The sequence below is a fragment of the Penaeus japonicus genome, unplaced genomic scaffold, assembly GCF_977035675.1.
Source record: "Penaeus japonicus unplaced genomic scaffold, GWHDUDI00000001_assembly GWHDUDI00000004, whole genome shotgun sequence".
Classification (NCBI taxonomy): Eukaryota; Metazoa; Arthropoda; class Malacostraca; order Decapoda; family Penaeidae; genus Penaeus; species Penaeus japonicus.
This window is the reverse complement of record NW_028234406.1, coordinates 3943691-3953690: the sequence shown is the minus strand read 5'-3', so window position 1 is coordinate 3953690 and position 10000 is coordinate 3943691. Positions and strand designations below refer to the sequence as shown.

Sequence of the window (10000 nt, the reverse complement as noted above, 5' to 3'; positions counted from 1 at the left end):
GTGAGGGGAGAGGTGAAAGGGTGGACAGAGAGGGAAAGAAAGAGGAAGACGGAGAGGGAAAGGGAGAGGGTGAGCAAGAGGGGAGAAAAAAGGAAAGCGAAGAATAAAGGGAAAATGGAGTAAGAAAGAATATGAGAGGGAAATGAGTAAAGGAGAGTGGGAGAGAGAGAGAGAGAGAGAGAGAGAGAGAGAGAGAGAGAGAGAGAGAGAGAGAGAGAGAGAGAGAGAGAGAGAGAGAGAGAGAGAGAGAGAGAGAGAGAGAGAGAGAGAGAGAGAGGGAGGGAGGGTGGGAGGGAGAGAGAGATGAGAGAGAAAAAGAAGAGAGTAGACGAATATGAAAAAGTAGAGGAAGAGAAAGAGAACCCAAAAGAAAAGGAAGAATAGAAGAACGAAAATGAAAAAAAAATCCAAATAAATAACAGGAGAAAGGGGAAAAGCGCTTTCATGTGTAAACAAGAAGATAAAACCAAACGAGGAAGAAGAGCAATACACAAAGGGGAAAATGAGAGTCCAGTCTGGCTCCCTTGTCTTCCCTCCCACTCCCCCACCCCCCCTCTCCCTACCCCCCACCGTTCGGACTCCGTGCTGGGAGTCTTAACGATTATGACATTGGTCCATTTGGAGATTACCTCCCCCCTCCCCACCCCCACTCCGTCCTCATTCCCTCTCCCCTCCTCCCCATCCCGTCCCCATTCCCTCTCCCCTCCTCCCCACCCCATCCCCAATCCCTCCCTTTCCCCTTCACCCCGTCCTCATCCCCTCCCCTCCACACCCCGTCCCCGTCCCCAATCCCTCCCCCATCCTCTCCCCTCCACCCTCCCCCCACCATTCCCCACAGTCCTCTCTCTAAGTACTCGCTTCCTCCGTGTGTTAAAGCTTTCCCCTTTGATGTCCGCTCCCGCGACCCCCTTTTCTCATGCTGGACATCGCTCAACTTCCTGGATTTGCATGGCAGTCCCCCCCTCCCCCCCAGGACGTTTACATAGGCCTACCTGTGTTTTACTTCTGGAAATAAAAATACATGCTATTTACGGCATGTAAACATTGCCTCCTCGGGGAAGATGACTAGAATCCAATTCCTCAATATATAAAAATAAAAATAAAAATAAAAATATAAATATAAATATATATATATGTATATATGTATGTATGTATGTATGTACGTATGTGTGTGTGTGTGTGTGTGTGTGTGTGTGTGTGTGTGTGTGTGTGTGTGTGTGTGTGTGTGTGTGTGTGTGTGTGTGTGTGTGTGCGTGTGCGTGTGCGTGTGCGTGTGCGTGTGCGTGTGCGTGTGCGTGTGCGTGTGCGTGTGCGTGTGCGTGTGCGTGTGCGTGTGCGTACGCGTGTGCGTGTGCGTGTGTATTCGCGCGCGGGTGTGATAAATACATATAACATCAATATAAACCAGCTCTGAATACACGTCTAATCCTCCCCCTTCCCCCCCTCTCCCCTACCCCTCCCCTCTCTTCAACAGAGTTCCCTTTCCCACACTTTCAATGGACTAAATGCGGGAGGGGGTAAGGGAAGAGGGAGGAGAAGGGGCAGGAGGAGAGGAGAGAAGGAGAAAGAAGGGAAAGGAGAGAGAGAGAAAGAAGGGAAAGAGGAGAGGAAGAAGAAGGAAGAGGAGAGAGAGAGCAAGGAGCGGGAAGGGAGGCCATAACGGGGAAGTGGAGGGAAGAGGAGGGAAAGCGAGGGAAGAAGAGGAGGGAATAGAAGGAGGGAATAGAAGGAGGGAAGAGAAGGAGGGGAGAGAGAGAGGAGGGAATGGGGCAGAGATTAGAGGGCGCAGGGAGAAGGTAAAGAAGGGTCAGGGTGAGGGAGTAGGGAAAGAAAAAACAGGGAGGGAGGAGGGAGAAAGGGGAGGGGGAGGGGGAAAGGAAGGGGAAGAGAGAAGGGGGAGGGGGGGAACATAGATTCCCATCGCCAAATCCAGATTCACTGCCCGCCATAATCCCGTAAAATTCCCCAGAATCACACATTTCCTCCCGCCCGCTTTTGTAAACGTTATCAAAGACCTCTACCCCCTCCCTCCCCTCCCCCCTGGCCTCCATCCTGCCCTCCTCCTCAATCCCTGAATCCTTGCCTCTCCCCTCCCCCCTCCCTCCTGTCCCCCTCCTCAATCCCTGAATCCTTGCCTCTCCCCTCTCCCCTCCCCCACCCATCCACATTTTTTTCAACCGCCCAAAACGCCTATTGTTTTTGCACCGAAATCACACTATGCTTACTGGCTTTACAGTGTATTTTTTAAGTTTATTTTTTATTCTCTAAATTTCAAACATGTAGCATACTTTCCTCTTTTTTCGTCGGTTGTAATTATATAAATGAAAAAAAAGAGCAAAACAGCACGCGAAAAAAAAGCAAAACAAACACACAACTAAATAAAGTTGAAGTCCCGTGGGTGGGGGGAGGGGGGGGGGGAGCACCAGTGATCACCTAAATAGGATCCAATTCAGCAGCCAATTTGTCTCGCTCTGCCCGCCTCCTTCACCTCGGATCACCTGCAACTCCTGCTATCCTTCGCTCTCTTTAACACCTGATTGCCTTAAGGAGGACACGTAACGTCTGGAGGGAGGGATGGGGGTCTTTTTGCAACAGTCGATGCTATACGATCCGCATGATTAGTTAACCGTGATAGTACGGAGCCATTTTTTTGTGTTATTTACATATAAATAAAAAAATAAAAAAATAAATGAATAAATAAAAATACAATATATATATATATATATATATATATATATATATATATATATATATATATATATATATATATACATATATAAATATATATATCAATACTAGCTCTACATGCACGCATACACATAGAAACAGGCACAGACGCGCGTACACTTTCACTCACACACACTCACACTCACACACTCACACTCACACACACACACGTAGTTTCTCAGGTTCCAAAAATATATCACAATCTAACAATGCACTACAATGACACCATAGAGTAAACCACAGTCCCCCCACTACACACACACCTCTGCCTGTCCGTCTAACATCTCTTCATAATTCACCTCAACTGACACTAATAAAATATTTCGAATTTTTCGCGCCTCTCATCTCCTCAAATGCTATCCTATCCCTGCTCGCCCCACATCCTAGATAAACTCACGAGAAGGATATATCGATCCGGGACAAAAGTATATCCCGTTAGAAAAGGATATAGCCATCCTGCACCAAATATTGCGGGTCGGATCGCGCCTGTTAACGCACAAGCAAGATCGAAAGAAGTCAAAACAACAACCGGGGGAAATTACGAACGGTAGATAGATATAGACAACAAAAACAACAATAGATATTACTACTACAAAACGCACGCGAAAACAACAACAAGAGAGATAGAGGAAAGCAAACTTCATTCCCTTTTCATCCCCTCCATGACCCCCTCCTCTTGCCTCCCCCCTACCCCCCCACCCCACTGAGTCAGCGTAATTTCCACAGCGCGTCCGACCGTCTGTCCGTCCGCACGCTGGATATAACAACCATCCCTCGGCGATCTTATCTCTGTCCTCCATCCCCGCTGCGTACAAGACCCATCCCCTCCCCCTCCCCTCCCCCTCCCTCCCTTCTTTCTTTCTTTTTTCTTCTTCTTACGTAGTCTCCCCCCCCCTCCCCCTGAATTAAAGGAACAGCCCCTAAACTTGGCTCTCTTTAATCCATCTAAACCACACGCCGAGCCACCGAGTCGCATTCGAGAAGGATCCCCATGCCCTTCCTTCCTTCCTTCCTTCCTTCACCCTAAACGCACTCGCAGCAAAAAGGGTTTTAAAATCTTCTCTACTCTCTCTCCCGCCTTTACTCGCCTAGCAACGCTTGCTTCCACAAAATCACATTTTTTCCCCCGTGCTATTCATGGGCGGCAAGGGAACAGGTAAAGGTGGGGTGCGTTAGTGAGTGAGTGAGTGAGTGAGTGAGTGAGTGAGTGAGTGAGTGATCGAGTGAGTGAGTGAGTGAGTGATCGAGTGAGTGAGTGAGTGAGTGGGTGGGTGGGTGAGTGAGTGAGTGGGTGAGTGAGTGAATGAATGAGTGAGTGGGAGAGTGAGTGAGTGATCAAGTGAATGAATGACCGAGTGAGTGAGTGATAAGTGAGTGAGTAATTGAACGAGTGAGCGAGTCAGTGAGTAAGTAAGATGGTTACAAGGAAAAAAAACAACAACAACAACCGTGAAACATATCCCTCCTCCTCCTCCTCCTTCCCCTATGTGAGTGAGTCAGTCCCAAACGCCCGACGACCGGACCGCATGGCGACCCCCCCCCCATCCCTTTACCCCCCCCCCGCCCACCCCTATCCCTCATTGCCCCACCACACACACCATCAGTCCCACAGAGTAATCCCATTTGTGCTTCGGGGCGCGAGTCTGCTGTGCCATTAGCAGAGCCCCGCCTCGTCTTGGTGGAGCTGGCCGGCCCCGCGGACAGAGAGGTGGCATGGCAACAAAAGCAATCATTAAGATACCCAGATCTCATGGCACAATTAAATGCCCTCCCTCCCTCCACCTCCTACCTCCTCCCTCCACCTTCCTGCCCCATCCTCCTCCCTCCTCCCTCCTTCCTCCTCCCACCTCCCTCCTCCCTCCACCTCCTACCTCCTCCCTCCTCCCTCCACCTTCCTTCCCTCCTCCCTCCACCTTCCTGTCCCATCCTCCTCTCTCCTCTCTCCTCCCTCCTCCCTCCCTCCTCCACCTTCCTGCCCCATCCTCCTCCTCCTCCTCTTGGGTTTCCTATCCCACACCACCCCTTAGACGGTCATCATTGTGATAGGAGCGGTCACATGCACTAGGATGTGTGTGTGTGTGTGTGTGTGTGTGTGTGTGTGTGTGTGTGTGTGTGTGTGTGTGAGTGTGTGTGTGCGTATGCCTGAACCATAAGTGCGCGCGCACACACTCACTCACACACACACACACACACACACACACACACACACACACACACACACACACACACACACACACACACACACACACACAAACAAACAAACACACACACGCACACACACACACACACACACACACGAACTCAACGTACATTGAACCACACAAACACGTCCGCATCCTATGATCAGATGTACAACAAACACAATTTAACAAACGCGTGCAGCTCTGAACGCCACGCCCAGTCGGAGAGGGCGTGAGGGAGAAAGAGGGGATAGAAGGGGGAAAAGGGATGATGGATGAATGGGGAGAGGGGAAGAGGGGAAGAAGGAGAGAGGGAAGGGGTGAGAGGGAGAGAGGGAGGGAGGGAGGAAGGGAGAGCTAGAGACAGACAGAGAGAGAGCGAGAGAGAGAGAGAGAGAGGAGAGGAGGAGAGGGAGGGAGGAAAAGAAGAAGAGGAGAGAAAGAGAGAAGGAGGGAAAGAGGGAGGGAGGAAGAGAAAGTGGGAAGGAATAAGGGAGGGAAGGAGTAAGAGAGTAAGGGAGGGAAGGAGTAAGGGAGTAAGGGAGGGAAGGAGTAAGGGAGTATAGGAAGGAGGGAATGAGTAAGAGAGGGAGGAAAGGAGAAAGAGAAGGAGTAATAGAGGAAGGGATGGAGGGTGAGAAGGGCTAAGAGAAGGAAGGGCGGGAGAAAGGGGGAAAACGCGCACCGTTTCCCGCAGTAATCACCAGAGAAGCGACTGAGGTACAAAATAAACACCCATATACAGATCCTCAATACCTCTATTCTCACCCTACGATTAGTCCTCCTGCCGAGCTTTTCTCTTTCTCTCTCTCTCTCTCTCTCTCTCTCTCTCTCTCTCTCTCTCTCTCTCTCTCTCTCTCTCTCTCTCTCTCTCTCTCTCTCTCTCTCTCTCTCTCTGTCTTTTCTTCAGGTGTCGGCCGTATCGACGCTCCGTCTTGCTAAACTTCCAAAATGTGTCAAAAAATAAGAGAGATTTCTGCCCCGAAATATTTCCCCACCAACCGGCTTAAGTCAAGATTGAGAAAAAAAGGAAAAGATATTTGCTTTGTTGTCGACTCGGGGGTGTCAAGAACTGGTGTCACTGGCCTTTTAACCTTCTGCCCTCTTGCTCTGCTATCTCCCTTCTCTCCTTCCCCTTTCTCTTCTCTTCTCCTCCCTTGCCTCTCTACTTCCTCTCTCTCTTCCTCTCCTCCCTATCTCTTACCCAATTCTCCTTTCCCCTCTCTCCTTCAATTAACTACCCCTTCTCCCCACTTCCTTTCAATTTATTACTCATCCTCCCTCTCCCTTCTCTTCCTTATCCTCCCCCTCCCCCCTATCCACTTCTCCATCCCCCTCCCCTACCCCCTCCCCCCCAACCTCTAAACGCCCCAAGGTCGCGTACTCCCACCACTCTGTCTCGTGACTGCCCAAACACGCCCCCCTTTGCACTCGGCACCGTGCTAAAAGCAAAGGGAAGGGACGGTTATTCAATTATTATTATTATTGTTTTTTTATGTGTGACTTGTCCATGGCCCCTCTCTTCCCTCCTTCCGCCGAGACATTTAACCCTATCGAACCTATTCCTCGTAACCGAGCCTGCCCTCATCTACATCACCATATCTAACCATACACCTCACCCACCTCACCAACCGTCCTCATTCATCAACCCACTCCATCCACCCAAAATCCACATCCACATCCACGTCTGTCTGTCTGTCTCTTACTCATTCAATATCCCTCTCACTTACTCACTCACTCATTCATTCACTATCCCCCTCACTTACTCACTCACTCACTATCCCCCTCACTTACTCACTCACTCATTCATTCACTATCCCCCTCACTTACTCACTCACTCATTCATTCACTATCCCCCTCACTTACTCACTCACTCACTCATTCACTATCCCCCTCACTTACTCACTCACTCACTCATTCACTATCCCCCTCACTTACTCACTCACTCATTCATTCACTATCCCCCTCACTTACTCACTCACTCATTCATTCACTATCCCCCTCACTTACTCACTCACTCACTCATTCACTATCCCCCTCACCTACTCACTCACTATCACCCTCACTTACTCACTCGTCATTCACTATCCCTCTCACTTACTCACTCACTCACTCATTCACTATCCCCCTCACCTACTCACTCACTCACTCATTCACTATCCCCCTCACTTACTCACTATCCCCCTCACTCACTATCCCTCTCACTTACTCAGTCACTAACTCACTCACGATCCCCCTCACTCACTCACTATCCCCCTCACTCACTCACTCACTATCCCCCTCACTCACTCACTCACTATCCCCCTCACTCCCACTCCCACTCACTTTCCATCACTACACCAAATGGCTCACAAGACACACACTGAGTAGTAGCAGTGCGATCATACTTGCAGAGGGTCGATATTGCGTAGTCCAAAAACTGGTAAGTCCCAAGTCCTTTGCAATGGCTCCTTCGTATGCGACACGCGAGACTACCGCCGTATTCCCCAACTCGCATTCACGACTCGTATTCACGACTCGCATTCACGACTCACGCCCTCACCATCGCATCCTCAGACTCGTGTGGCCTTAGCTATTCCACACTCGTGACTCGCACAATAAGCCTTAGCCTGAGGACTACCCACATACACAGTCTAACCCTTATCTCTCTCTCTCTCTCTCTCTCTCTCTCTCTCTCTCTCTCTCTCTCTCTCTCTCTCTCTCTCTCTCTCTCTCTCTCTCTCTCCCTTTCTCTTTCTCTTTCTCCCTTTCTCTTTCTCTTTCTCCCTTTCTCTTTCTCTTTCTCCCTTTCTCTTTCTCTTTCTCCCTTTCTCTTTCTCTTTCTCCCTTTCTCTTTCTCCCTTTCTCTTTCTCTTTCTCTTTCTCTTTCTCTTTCTCTTTCTCTTTCTCTTTCTCTTTCTCTTTCTCTCTCTCTCTCTCTGCCACTCTCACCCCCTCACACCCCCATTGCAAGCGATGCCCCGCCCCCTTCTCCTCTCGCCCCCCACCCCACCTCTCTCTCCTCCCTAACCCCTTCACCATCACCCCTTCTTTTTTTTCCAAGCAGATCAGATATCCCTTCCTGGGTATGTGTATCGTTCACATACGCCCCTTCGGCCTGGCTGTTCTGGCGAGCAACCTTCCCTAATTCCCTCTGCAAACCACACCTTCAGTTCCACCCTTAGATCATGCACTATATCATGCACTATCCTTCCTTCACCCCTCGCTGTCATGAGGTCATGAGGCGCCAGGGAGGAAGGGAGGAAGGGAGGAGGAGTAGAGTGGGGGGGAGGGAGGAGGGGAGGGGGCGCATTCATCGGATCATGATGGGAGATGAGACGAGGTCGTTGCAAGCTTGATATATTGCTCGATCTGCCGTTGCTCACGAGGACGGCGCCAAATTAAATAACACAATTGTGATAAAAATGCTTTGACCTTTGACCTGTCACTCGAGTGTAATGCTTGGGGGGAAAAGCGCTTATTCTATTGCAAAACAGCACCAGTGTGTATTCGCACGATGAAGTGGCTGCAATTGCAACCACTGCATTGCTCCTCTGTCTGTATCTGTCTCTATCTCTCTTGTGCTCTCTTTCTCTCTCACTTACTCTTTTTCTCTCTTTGTCTCTCATTGTACGTGGGTGTACTTGTACGTGGATGTACTTTTACGTGTGTATGTCCATGTCCTTGTGCGCGTGTGTGAGTATAGACCTATGTACATGTGCGTATATGTGCATATTTGTACACAGACTAAATACACTTAAAACTTATCCCCAATAGCACCATCTTAAAAAGAAGAACACCGGCCAGAACGTACTGCAGACAGTTCTCCACCCGACTCCCCCTTACCCTCCCACCCCCAGCCCAGCCAGGAGCGCGACCTCCCAGCCCCACCCCCCGCCCCTAACCGGCACTGAAGAGACAAAGGTGAAGAACGGAGTCAGACGCCCCGCGAGATGGACACCCAATTCAGCAGACCTCCACAGAAGACGTTCACCCCCACCCCCACCCCTACCCCCTACCTCCAACCCCTATCCCCACCCCTACCCTCAACCCCCAACTTGCTCCTCGATTTTCGCCCTTCTCCCTTCTCCTCTCTTCGTCGTCTTGCCTCACGTGCTTCGTCTTTTGACTAGCCATAGATTTCTCTTCATTCACAGTGCTCACGTACTTCAATATTCATGAAGCTCAGATATATAAATCATGTGCATGGCAACACCACCTACCGACCGCTCTACTCTTAGACATGTACACACATACTCTCATCAAATTTGTAATGAAAGTCTATCTCTTTAAAAGCATTTGATATGCATACATTCCCACGGCCGTTTCAGAGAGTAATTAAAATACATACTCCCTATCCTACGCATATCTGTTCATGCAAGTATTTCCCGCATACCTATTAATCTATTTATTTCCCGCATGCCTATTTATGTAGCATTTCCCGCATACCTATTCATTTATGTATTTTAAGCACACTTATTTACGTATGTCTTTCTCTATCGACTGTTCACTGGCCCTAATCCAGGAAAGAAAAGTGGTCCTTCCTTTCCCTCATTTTCTCCTCACTCTTTCTCCTCTCGCTTTACCTCATTTTCCCCCCTTAACCCTTCCCCTCTCCCTTGTCTCTCTAAACTCTCCACCCTTCGGTGTCTCCCCTCATTTTCCCCTTACGCACCTTCCGAGAGTCCTCTCCTCCTCCTCCCCTCCTTTCCCCTCCTCCTTTCCCCTCCTGCGCCATCAGGGAGTACTCTCCTCCTCCTCTCTTTTCCCCCTACGCGCCTTCCGTAAGTATTCTCCTCCTCCCCTCTTTTCACCCTTACGCGCCTTCCGGGGGCACTCTCCAACTCCCCCTCCTTTCCCCTCACCTGTTTTGACCAGCTGTCACATGCACACCTGCCGCCGTCAACCTTTTTTTCCCCCCGTCATATGGCGGTGTCACGAATATAACGCTCAACCCTGGGAGGGGGTGGAGGGGGCGGGACCGGAAGGACCTGAGAAGTAGGGAGGGGGAGGGGGAAGAAGCTGAGAGGTACGAGGGAGAGAGGGAGTACGGGGAAGGGACTCAGAAGTAAGACGGGGGAGGGGCAAGGGGAAAAGGTTGAGAAGTAGGAGAG

At 50.0% G+C, this 10000-nt stretch overlaps 1 protein-coding gene across 5 annotated transcripts in view; it reads right to left on the bottom strand.

The window, feature by feature from the left end:
- The window catches only part of Osbp (oxysterol binding protein), a 221252-nt gene that overhangs the window by 157450 nt on the left and 53802 nt on the right, over positions 1 to 10000 (bottom strand). The gene's annotated exons all lie outside the window — the stretch shown is intronic.